Raw genomic sequence first — 9,184 nt, forward strand, 5'->3', positions numbered from 1 at the left:
ATAATAATAATAATAATAATAATAATAATAATAATAATAATAATAATAATAATGATACTAATTATACATGTAGTAATACAAATGTATTAATAATAATGATGATAAAGAAAAGAACCCCAAACAATTTCAATGATGATAATAATTATGACGGTTGTAATATTATAATGAAAAAAAGAACCGAGTAACCTTCAGGTCGTTTCAATAAAATGATTAAAAACAACCTAACAAAACTTAGCAAAAAGAGAACAAAACAAAACTGCAGGACCTCAGGATGATATTCATGCAAGTTTGGATAATTTGTTAAGGCCAAAACTCTGAATATAAAGACACCCAGTCATCTAAGTCAAACGGTGACGAAGAGAAAAATGGAAAAAAATAAAACCCCGATAGAGATCATTTAGTGCTTCGAAAGAAATAACCACACACACTTCGAAAGAAGGACCACAGTCAACTTAAATTGTTTACAACACACATTTAATTTTATAGTAATTTCTTAATAACTATTTTCTTCGGCCAACGGTAAGCCAGAATCGCTCACAAAACACACAGTTGTTTTACAATGACTTTTGATAACTCTTTTCTTCAGCCATTATTAAGCAAAGCAATCCGCCGGGGAAGGTTACATAAAGTCAATAACAATGTCAGGAGAGTATACGGAAACGAAAAGACTACAATCTACATGAATTTCATCTGTTTACCTTCAACATTTTACCCCCCTAGAATTATTAAGTTTTATCTGACATTTTTGCCTTTTTGCGTTATTAAGACCATGAGGTCAGAAACCGATTAATGTTCTTCCTGCTCTTTCAGAATTGCAAGATTATTCGGAGTCGTTATTAAGATATACAAAGAATTGTATTCGAAAAAGCTTGGCATGATTTGAAACTTAAAGTTTTTGGCGTCACATTACCCTAAACTAGGTACTGAGCAGATAGAACTTTGTAATTGTGGGATAGCAAATTTGATGGACCCTGTCGCATAAGTTATCATTTCTTGCACCTACACACACCATAAGTTTCGAAGGTATGCATACCACCAGACTGGACACTCGGTCGTCAGATCGACTCCAAAAAAAATAACAGTTCGAAAACCCAGGACAGCCTGGCGGGGATCCACTTAGCACTGCACGTTATTTCCACCTTCATCACCGACTAAACATTCTTGTTTTTTTAAAAAAACATACCAATTTGCACAATGTCAATACATTTTTACGTAACCTACAAATATCGGAACCAAAATCAGGACAGGGAACCCCGAAAACAGGGTATTTATGGAGAAAAGATGGCATAGACAGGTGACCATATTCTGTGGTAAAAAAATCACGCTCTTGAGCTCGTACACTAAAATAGTGAGTTCGTTTTCCTAGTAGTAACTGTCTTAAGTATGCCGTATTTCTGCTGGGAAGCACCAGTCAGCCTTGGACGGCTCTGACAAACAGGACCGAAACAACATACATCCTTAATGATCTCAACTGGGTGGATGGGGCCGTAAAAGATACGATCACATAACTAATGCAGATCAAGGAGCCCACGATAAAGGTTATGTCAAATATATGAATTCTTTTATACAGATGAGATAAAGTTACAGTTGAAACTAGATTTTTAAAGACATTTCGTATACTTTTAGAGCCAAGCAATGCTCCATTATTGGTGCCCAACAAGGTTTCCCTTTACCTTTACATCAATTGAAAGTACGGAAGTCTACGAACAGTGTTGTAAAATAAATATAATTTTTATGTGAGAAATACAATTCTTCCCGACAAAAGATAGGAATGCATTTTGTTTGGTATTTAAAACCATTAACTAACAACAAAAAACAGCAAAAACACATTTTATAATTGCAAGATACCCCCCTCTCCAAACAAGATAGCATACATTATAAATAATACACACATCAATATCATTCCAAAAACCTCGTGTCAAATGAAATCTCTGCAAAATATTAAGACACAGCCATCTTTCAGTCCAAATACTTTGAAACAAACAAATATATTTGGAACAAAAAATCCTTTCTCATGAATAAGACGGCCCTTCATAAAAGATTTTTAAAAAGGAAGTTTGACTCTCGGATCGTGGCCTGGCACCAGCCAACTGTCTCTAAAAGCCGGAACCTCTCTTTCTTCTGGGTTGAAATCCTTGATTAATATCATGCACAATACTTCTCTCCTATCTATGTTATAAGCTGTAACGCCTACGGGAAATGTACGTTTTGGTTATAGGTTAGAGGCAATTTTCCTCCCTGCTCTGTGCAATTGTCCAACACATGATTGACTCCTTTTTCGGTGACGTCCTTTGACGAGGACACAAGCTGACCAGACACTGACCTCGTTTCTATGCGCATGAGTTAAGCTGAGGCGTTTGTAGGGAGTAGGAAGTCATCCGCTGTCGTTCATTAAGTCTATTTTTATCGTAATACAACGCTCAGTTCCCTACTTGAAGACCGCCTTACGAGTCTTCCGTGTACTCGTGGAACAGGTAACTTATGAGACATTCAGGAAAGGCTACGAGAAAAGGTCTAAGGTAATGTATTAATATCCCCCTCCCTACCTACACATCTTACTCTTGAACATTGTGGAGAGCTAGAAATAAGCCTTTCAAGGTCGCCGTAAATAATGTCACGATTTTTAAAAAGCAATTAATATAAAATGTTAAAGATATTAAGACAGTGTCACAAATTACAAAAGATCCTGACGAGATATGTGAGGCATCATGGTGAAATCAGGCGCTCGTCAAAATAAAGAAATCAAAGACCTTGGAATTTCTCCACCAGTTTGACAATTTGTTTTCTAAATTTCGTTTGTTGACTCAACACCTTTTAAGTCCTTTTAAAATGATATTTCTATGTGGATTTTACTGAAAAACATTGATTAACAGATATAAATTTTCTGTTTTCAAGGATTCTCAAGCTTTGGAAATCAACAATCGTTGGCGGCAATTTTCTCGATAGTTTTACCGCTAAAACCAGGCGTCCGTGACCTCTTTCAATCGCAAATATCTCAACTTCTATATACTGTAGATGTGTATCATTTTCATAGAAACAAAGTCAAATGTACAACCTTCAAGATAATATATAACTCCCGATGCGCAAAAATTGATGAGCGCCTGATTCGTAACACACATGGTTTAGCAGTAAACACCACACGAAAAGCTGTACGATGATGGTGGTTTCTGGAAGGAAATCATGATGTATTTTGACGTGCAGATCTTTTTGCTACTTTATACCCAGAACACACCGCCGATCGAATTAATTGGATTCCCAACCAGAGTTTCCTGGGGGGGGGGTTGCTGTCGTTTTGGCACAATTTGATGGGATTCGAATGAATTTGACTTGGACCTTCAGAATCCAAAGCGTTTGTTTTTCAAGGTAGCAAGTGGAACCGGTTGCATCCCCACCGGAAGTGAACAGGTTATTACAAGGCATGTAGCCAACGAGTAACAAGGTAAGAATTCATTGTTTTCTTTTCACGCGGAATGCGGAAATGGACTGTATAGACTTGAAGAGGCGTCTGTAGGATTGAAGAACCTCTTAACACAACAAATGCGATATGTGGCAGTCAGGACCTGAAGCCATTATTGAATACATGGCTGTGCTGCTAATGACAAGTTTTGTGTAAAACAATACCTCACGCCGGTCAAAGTTTTCTTTTCATTAACTTATGGATCACATTTGACACAACAAGGGAGAGGTCGATACGTAGAGTGCACTGAAGCAGCCTTTAATCTACCCGACCCAATCAGATCCTGACAATGGGCGGGCAGCCTGTATTACAAGGTAGGTCCAGAACGGGAAGAGTAATTCGGCCCTGAAAGGGCAAAAAAAAAATAAAAAAATATCGGTATTGTGTTTCAGGCACGAATATGACTGATACCCTTTTCAATCATTCGAAGAATAAATAATGCTTAACCTGCAGTATTCAAAATTCAACTCAACAAGTTGCATGAGTTATATTATGGTTTGTATACGTTTGTCTGAGAATACATGATCTGAATTCTTGAATTTTCAACTGTTCGTTGCATTAAATTTATGTTCTGCATATTATTAACTTTTCTCTCTGATTAAGCTTCTGAAGACTTCGAGAAGGGCGGTGAAATATTCCTGATCGGCGATGTGCCGGAAAGCTTCGACTCACACATGGTCTTGGTAGAAACACCGTCGATTTGATCAATCAGAGACAGATAGAGAGAGACCGATAGAGAAAGACAGATAGAGAGAAACAGATTGAGAGAGACAGATAGAGAGAGACAGATTGAGAGAGACAGATAGAGAGAGACAGATAGAGAGTGACTTATCCTTCACGAACGTGGTTAAAACTCAATTTGCAAAAGCAATTCAAGGAATAACATTTTCCCCTCGCTGCCAGTAAAATGTCTACCGGATTTAAATAATTTGAACCCCCCCCCCCCAGCAAACAGGTCTGGCAATTCACATTTTGAGGTTCTGTTAACACTTTTCGGGAGTTAATTTGCCCAGGAAAATGTAAATTTATATTCGGTTTTCGTTTACTCTTAATTAAACAAATAGGAAGATGTTATTGTAAAAATACCAAAAACCGAATCAGACTGCGAGAGGGATCTGCTGAAGTAACCGATACATATTCTTTTTGCCACATTGAATCATAAAACTGAGAAATCTCCAGATAGGTATTTGAAGGAATGAGGACCAGTTTTCAGGCGAAGTTAAAAATAAAACCAATATGAATAATATGATTCGAAACCTTGGCACAGTATGCCTAAGTATATCTATATTACGTAAACGAGTGTGCTCGGGTTTGAGCACATGTGTATTTGCTTTGTGTTTGAGTGCTTTTGTGAATATATATATATGTGTGTGTGTGTGTGTGTGTGTGTGTGTGTGTGTGTGTGTGTGTGTGTGTGTGTGTATGAGTGCGTGCGCGTATACGTGCTTGTGCGTGTGTGTGTGTGTATGTTGTGTCTTTGGTAATTCGACGGCGAATTCAGAGCGAAATATAAAGAGGTTTTCATAACTGCTTCGGCATACGTTAATTGGTTCTAAGATTGTGGATTTATCCGTTCCATTTAGTTGCAGTTATTATGTTTACTGTACATGTATTTTACTACGTATTCTCTTGGTCTTCAGGACTGCAGCACACACTGTAACCATTCTCAAAGGAAACTCCATCATGTGTTGCAAGCACTGAACCATTAAATGTAAGCATTTCCTCAACGAATATTTTTCCCCCCCTCAACGAACATAATATATCTCATAACTAAAAAAATAAGAGATCCGCTCATTTCTATTACAAACGTAAGTTTGAAAAAATATGTCAAGATCTGAAAGGTTGACAAATTCCTTATTTGGAAAGAATCAACACGTTCAAATAAGAAGATCGAGTGGTGAGAGATAATTTTGATTTAATTAGGATGCTTTGTCCTCAATTTCCCTGTCTTCTTTTCGTCATTAAAATAAACAAACAAATAAACAAATAAACACTCCCCTTCCAAACGAAAAACCAACACAAAAACAAAACCAAAAAACCAAAAACAAAATAAAACCCCTTAGCTCCTCGACCTCATTTATCCCCATTTTCTTCAGACCCATCTCCTGCTAGTGCTTAAACCTGTCAGCATAACACGCTTTTCTGGACTATCTTGAACCATCGTCCTATTAACTCACGATGGGTGGGGCTCAGGAATTAAGGTAGACTTGAGTTCAAAGGCAAAATTTCATCGGTCAGAGGAAGGCCTAGATATGTGTTAGTGTATATGTTTGTGAATGTGTGCGTTCAGTTGCAGAAAGCAAGACATTCCTTATGGACATGTTGGTTTCTGGGTTTAAAGGGGAATGTGTCATGAACTCTCAACCCATTGTCAGGGCTTGCAGAGCATGGGCCCCCTCAACTCCAGTTTTCGTGAGTTCTCAAAAAATCTGTTACACTTTTACCAGAATAGTTTCATAAAGAAAAGACCGCGGTAACGGGTTCATTCTTTGCTGAGTCCTGAAAACATTAGATTGACTGTTAGGTTACTATTCTTGTAAGCGGTGACCTCAGGGATTAGAAATAAACGAGCAAGTGCGTGTGTTCACTGCGTGCGACCAGAGGCGGAAGATTTTAAAGCAGTCTTAACATTTTCAACTGGTTATTTCGTTCTTAAAAACCCCCCCCATTCATTTTCGCAGAAAAAGAGTTGAAGCCCGGTAGCCTTTCACTACACTTTGGCGCTGACGTTATGTCATTTGGATACAGCCTTTTTTCAGAATCTGAACCTCTTCACAGATACATATAAGCGTATGTATTCGCTTGTGTTCTTCAAGATATTCACTGGTATTATATTTTTCCAACTGGCTTATACGAGAATATTTAGGGGGTGTAACTACTCTTTTGCACTTAATTATTCTTAAAGAAGGTGAGAAGTGTTATTCTAGCTTTGTTTACATAAAATTACATCTCTCTTGAACGAAAGATTTCTCTTGTCTGTACAAATGAAGACTACACATCTCAGCAATCAAATGGTTAAAGCACAAGTATAACAAACGGATCATGCTTTTGGTCAAAGTGGTAAGCTTACATCTATTTTTTTAGTAAGTGTTTTACGGCATTCGCAACTGCATACGGTCATATGAGCGCGCGGGACACACTAAACTTTTTCAGTTGGTAGGACATTTTGAATTTTGCCCGAATGTCGGCAGAAGCCTACTCTTATCGATTTTCGACCACCAAGGAATCTCTAATGTGCACACCTTGCACACGGGCCCTCTCAGATCTTTCGCCCTTGTCCGAGAAGGCTAGGTGTAGATCTTTCCTATAAGAAGATCAGGGGTGTGGTTGAAAGACAGCAGTAAGAAAGAGCCAAAGAAAGCAGTGGAAAGGCTGCAGAAAGAGTCAGGAGCCCAGAGGAGGGGCAAATGAGGTGAGGGGGTGGGGGCAGAAAGTGGAGACGAAAGCAGACTACAGAACAATGCTAGAGAGCAGGGGAGGGGGCAATGGAGGTGAGAGGGTGGGGGTAGAAAGTGGAGACGAAAGCAGACGACAGAACATTGCCAGAGAGAAGGAAAGGAGGTGAAAGGAGACAATTTTAGAGAAGAAAACTTTTTCGGTCGCTATCCGGATTCGAACCCGGGACCTTTGAATGAGAGGCGAATACCTTAACCTCTAGGCTACGAGAGCACCCGCTAACATATATGCCAAAACACTGATATTCTGACCAATTAAAGTAAGCAACTTTAACTTTAACCCTCCTGTGTAGAATCTTTTAAATGATCTATTTTTTTTTCATAATGTGATTTTACGTGCTAACATTGGGGTTGCACTCAATAGAATTGAACATCACTTTTTGGGTCTTAAAAGGAATCTTCAGTGATTGAGTGGGCGCATGTTTTGGATTGTGGTGCCTTTTCTTCTTTCATTTCCTTATTCTCCTCGTAGTCCTCTTCCTCCCTCTTTCTACTCCTTTCTCATCACCTCATTCTCCTGCTCATCTTCCACCTCCTTCTTTTTATTCTTCTCCTCCGATCGTTCTCCACCCTGTTCTCCTCCTCATCCTCTTCCTCCCTCCTCCTCCCCTCCCCGTTCTCCGTTGCTGCTCTATCTCCACTAGCATTTTCATCACGATGCAAAAAGCTGCATCTTTTGTGATAAATAATATGAAGAACACGATTTCCCGCCAGTCAATTACTATGATTATTAGATTCATTTCCCGACGAAATGAAACAATCTTACTCCGACCCCAACGACACCATCCACATATTATTTCTTGTATTATTGAATCAGAGGAAAACATGTGCAATGCCATGTATGCATGCGATGGTTTAGCAGCAAATCGTCATCATTGCATGGGTTGCCCTTAAAGACGTTTGCGTGCGTCGACCTTTGGGCAAGGAAATTTTGTTTTGTTTTGTCCAATCCAATCAGCAGTGAACCAAACGTAATCATTGCTCCTAAAAATAAATGTCTCCGGCATCATACAACATAAAGTAGATGAATGACGGTTGAAACAATATTATTTGTTGATCATAATCTGAAGGGAAAATTCATCAGTGCGTCTGAAATTTCTCAGATTAATAGGGTGATGACAGAGATCAGAAACGAAATTAAACATACGTGGCTTGGACTCATTTGAGAAGACAGAGCGCTTTGATGATCTAGTGAACTTGAATTTCAGCTCGTCATAACATCAGTTCTATCAGATAACTTGGATGACACTTTGCCATAACATTAGTTTTTCAAGCTGGAAAAACTTTACGTCTCGTAGTCTGCACCTTTCGTTTTGTTTCCTGTGGTATTGCTCAGTCACATCGAAAACCCCAGAGCCAGCGCGTGAACTATGTTTTTATTTATACTTGTGCAAATCCTTCGTAATTCCTGTGCCTCATTTCCACCTCTCCCTTGATACACTTCACCCCCCCCCCTTTTTTCACACCCAAACCACGCACAAGTGAGTTCTTAATCTTCCTCACTTACTCACACTTACGCAGCCACACATATTTACCTGTTGTTAAAATAAAATGAATCCTGCGTTTATTATTATACATTTATTTTAGGATTTCTATATCAAATTATCATGTTATTGTGCAACTTCGCTTTGATTTATATCGTTGCTCTCGGCATAGTACCACTTTCTCATTCGAAACAATCGTTAACATTGGAAATCTACACCGTTGCAATATTTCAGCCTTGGTTATCATGAGCATCATTGTAACCCACTTTTCGCATCCTCTAACGTTTCCACGTGCTGGTGTAAAATTGTTTACGGTTCAAAGTTCTGGTTATTATTGATCACAGCCCCCCTCCTTGATATGTAACACTAGTTTTGTTTTCTTTTACATGTATTGCCATTAACAACATTCCAGAAAGGAACACAAGACATGGGTAGCACATGGTAGGGTCAGAAGGAAAGACTAATTCCTTTAAAACTACCCACTGAACTTCTCAAATTAAGCACAGCGTACATCTTTTTTGGTCTCCTGTAATTTGGTTGAAATCAGTTAATGTAAGACAAATAAAAAATGAGCGTGTGCTGTCCTCCAGGTTACAGACAATTATCAATTTTCTAGGCGATTTGATTCGATAAGCTCGTCATACACGCATTGCGTTTTGATTCAGGTGTCTGTGGTGGAGCGCTTATGTACTTTTCTGTCACACGCAGAAGACCCCAGCTCAGATCCAGTTTGAGGAGAACTTTTATTTATGATCTCCGAAACGATTCAAACCGTGCCAATGGAGGCG

General features: G+C 38.8%; 1 protein-coding gene across 1 annotated transcript in view; it reads right to left on the minus strand.

Moving 5' to 3' along the window:
- The window catches only part of LOC101856187 (substance-P receptor), a gene marked incomplete in the record, with an annotated part of 145,689 nt that overhangs the window by 18,036 nt on the left and 118,469 nt on the right, over positions 1 to 9,184 (minus strand).

Source organism: Aplysia californica, unplaced genomic scaffold, assembly GCF_000002075.1.
Source record: "Aplysia californica isolate F4 #8 unplaced genomic scaffold, AplCal3.0 scaffold00236, whole genome shotgun sequence".
NCBI lineage: Eukaryota > Metazoa > Mollusca > Gastropoda > Aplysiida > Aplysiidae > Aplysia > Aplysia californica.